Here is a 3,563-nt window from a genome sequence, read left to right as displayed (position 1 = left end):
CTGAGCACCCCACTTTTGCCCGTCACTCTCCACTGGGCAAAGCAAAAACTCTGAAGAGAGTCGAGTCAGCTGACTCACCGATTTTGACACGGGACAGTTTCACCCTTTCCAAGGGCCTCACTGTGGGCAGGTATCTAGGGTGTAAAATGAACCTCAGGCAGGTCTCTCCCAGAGGGAACTAGGAAAAGACGGCTGATGGTGGGGGGGGGGCGGGCTGAGACGAGCGAGATCTGGGGCAGATAAGCAGCAGGGATGAGCTGAGGACCGCCTTGTGGGCCGGCAGCCCGCAGGGCGAGATCCAGGCAGAGATGTAGGTTTGGCTCTTACAATATTTTTATAATCAGTCATAACATTTAAAAGTCAGAAGGTTTCTTATAAAGCTCTGGGTTCCTGCTGCCTGTCCTTGGACAATCAGAAGGACTGACACCAGGCCCGCGTTCCATCAGGGGCTCCTGAGTGGAGCAGAGCCAGGACCACCCCCTCTGAGCACCCCACTTTTGCCCGTCACTCTCCACTGAGCACAGCTGCTCCTGCCCAGCCCGCCCCCTGGCCCTTAGCTCAGGAGAAGGTCAAGAAAATGAGGGAAGCCAACCTGGGCAGAGTGTGAAGGAGCACGGAAATGGGCAGTCTGGAGCCTCCAGAAATCACCTCTGGGGCCAAGTCTTCAGGACGGACCAAGTTCACAGAGGATTAAATAGCAATGGCACTAGGAAGCCTGCTGGGGAGGTTCCTTTCTCGTCCAGAAGGGCCAGACGGAGGTCATCCTGACAGAAGCACCTCAGGGTGCTGGGATCCCCACCAACACAGCAGGCAGAGGCCGGCCTGCCTCCTGGCCGCGCCGCCCCGTGTCTGGAAGGGTCATCTGAGAGGGCCTCCGGGGCCCCCCGCGACTGTGTCAGATTTCTGGAAATGTAATAATTTTCCTCTTTCGTATTTAAATATCCCACGAACTTATTTGGCGGGCAGCAGGGAAGAGGGCAGGCCGGGGGGACCGAGGGCTGCGGCACGGCCAGCTTGTGTCGGGGGGAAGCCAAGAAGGAGGGGGGCGTGAGCTGAAATGTGGGAGCCTGAAAACAGGAAGAAAGGGCCCGGGCCCGAGAAGCGATGCTGACCCCACCAAGGCCTCGGTCACCTCTGCTGCTTCGCTGGGTGACACTTGATCATCTCAGCCACGGGTCAACCCCTTCGGTCCCCCCGGACCACGGCGTCCAGCCGAACCTTGGTGGTCATCAACTCAAGGAGGAGAAGAGTTTCACGAGAAAGGAACTGTGACTACAATCTGAGGTAAGGCTGCGAACGTCATTTGTGTACCCCTAACGACATAAATACTTGAAAGTCGATTTAACCAAAACCTGTGAAACTAGAGGGGGCAGGGATCTGTAAGAAAAAGTCCGTGTTCCTCCTCCGCTCTCCACACGACACGTCCGACTCTGGACGTGAAGGGTGTTTTCCCCGACCCCAGGCGGGTCTCCATGATCCCAGCCAGAGCCGGTGCCGGCGAAGGGCTCGGTCCCACACGATGGTGCCCCACTCATTCTGTTATGGCGTGAACGATTCTAAGACCCACGGAGCCAATTGAGATGAATTATGAGCCTTCATTAGCCGCCGGCGACTGACTCTCTACCACACAGGGCTAGAGGAGATCAGGCCCGAGCTTCCAGAGGAGGCAGCTTCGAAAGCCTCCAACTACATCCTTGAATAAGCACATTACAAGAAGCAGAAGTTAGCCGTTAACATTTTGTACAAAAATAAATGTATCCCGGGAAACTCAGATCAAACAGGGCCTGGCAGACAGTTTTATCATCTGCATCTCGGACTGTTGTGCTTCTCCTGGGGCTGGCGCCTGGAGATGTCACCTCCCTGTAACTGGAGAATTCCCACTTTTACAATTTCAGAAGCCAGTAGAAAGCAGTGGGTCCCCAGGTTACCCACAGCTTCTGAGTCGGCTGCAAATCAGCCGTTCCTGCCACCACACCATCCTTGGCCTGGATCATCTGCCAGCACAGTTCCCAGAGCTCGGGGCAGCTCTGAAGCTTCCCCGCTTCTCACAGAACGAAGGCTGTGATAAAGGACACAGATGAAGAGCCACACGGAGAGGGACCCAGGGCGAGTCGTGGGACGGCTTCAGTCTCCAAGGAGTTGGGGTGTGCCGACCTGGGAGCTCTCCAAACCCCACACTTTGGGAGTTTCATGGAGGCTTCCTCGTGCAGGTGCATCATGCATTAACTCAGCTCCAGACCCTCTCCCCGTCCTGAAGGATGGAAGGAGCGGCTGAGAGTCCCAAGCTTCTGATCATGGCTTCGTCTTTCTGGTGACCAGCCCCCACCCCCGGAACCCAGCCAGAGTCACCTCATTACAACAAGGGACACCCCTTTCACCCCGGAAATTCCAGGGATTTCGGAGTTCTCTGCCAGGAATGTAAAAGAGGAAATTCTTCAGTTACAGGGAGGTGGTATCTCCAGGCGCCAGCCCCCAGGGAGAGCAGTAACTCAGTTACAGGGAGGTGACATCTCCAGGCGCCCGCCCCAGGAGAAGCACAACATTCCATCGTGCAGATGATTAAACCGTCTGCCAGGCCCTGTTTGATCTGAGTTCCCCGGATACATTTATCTTTGTACAAAACGTTAATGGCTAAGTTCTTGATCTGAGAGTTCCCCAGATACATTTATCTTTGTACAAAATGTTAATGGCTAACTTCTGCTTCTGGTAATCTGCTTATTCAAGGATGTAGTCGGAGGCTTTATAAGCTGCCTCCTCTGGAAGCTTGGGGCTGATCTCCTCTAACCCTGTGTGGTAGAGAGTCAGTCGCCGGCTGGCTAATAAAGGCTCATAATTAATCTCAATTGGCTCCGCGGGTCTTAGAATCATTCGCGCCATAACATTTGGAGGCCCCAGTGAGATCTCTCCAGCGGGGGAGATCTCCTAAGACCCGCGACTCCGGCTGCCTTGGGCGAGGACCTGCCCAGACCTGCCCGTCCAGGGGATGGCCGCTGAGAGACGTTCCTCAGCCCCGGACGCCAGGCAGACTCGCCCAGGAGGGCAGGTGGACAAAAAAGTTTAATTCTGTAACAACTGGGCACGAGCCATCTGGAGCAGCTTCACCGATGAGTCAGACTGCGCTTGGACCTGTCTGTCGGCGGGCCCTAAAGGGAACTAGAGGAAGGCTGGACGCAGCAATCCTTCCCTAGTCCGGTCAAGGTCTGAGACGTCAGACTTGACCCCGGGTATTCAGTTTTCTGGTGCGCTAGCGTTTTGTGTCACCTGTAGTTTGTCTTGTCTGTCTGTATTGTCCGTCTGTCCGGACCGGCCGAACGTACTGTTACCCTCCTATTGCTTTAGCCTTCATAAGTTTACTTAGTTCGATTCTTTCCTCAGGTCTGGCCTCCGGGGCCCCGCCCGACTGGACGTTAGGTCAGAGGCTGATCCTAGCCCTGGCTTATTTGGCTTTTGTGAGGATTTTCTCTTTTCTTGCCTGTCTTTACTAACATGGGTCAGGCTTCCTCCTCAAATCGTCCTACCCCCTTGCAGTGCCTCCTTAACCAATTTAAGTATTTTAAGAGACC

The 3,563-nt window shown here is 54.9% G+C and overlaps 1 protein-coding gene across 3 annotated transcripts in view; it reads left to right on the top strand.

Annotated features, from left to right (window-relative positions):
• Positions 1-6: 6 nt before the first annotated feature.
• THEM5 (thioesterase superfamily member 5) overlaps positions 7-3,563 on the top strand; it is an 18,298-nt gene continuing 14,741 nt past the window's right edge. For all 3 annotated transcript variants that reach the window (XR_001517629.2, XR_003042447.1, XM_006919790.2), the window contains exon 1: positions 7-1,284. The gene's annotated coding sequence lies outside the window, so the exon portion shown is untranslated. The remainder of the gene's footprint in view (positions 1,285-3,563) is intronic.

Source organism: Pteropus alecto, unplaced genomic scaffold (assembly GCF_000325575.1).
Source record: "Pteropus alecto unplaced genomic scaffold, ASM32557v1 scaffold106, whole genome shotgun sequence".
Classification (NCBI taxonomy): domain Eukaryota; kingdom Metazoa; phylum Chordata; class Mammalia; order Chiroptera; family Pteropodidae; genus Pteropus; species Pteropus alecto.
This window is presented reverse-complemented; position numbering and strand designations above follow the sequence as displayed.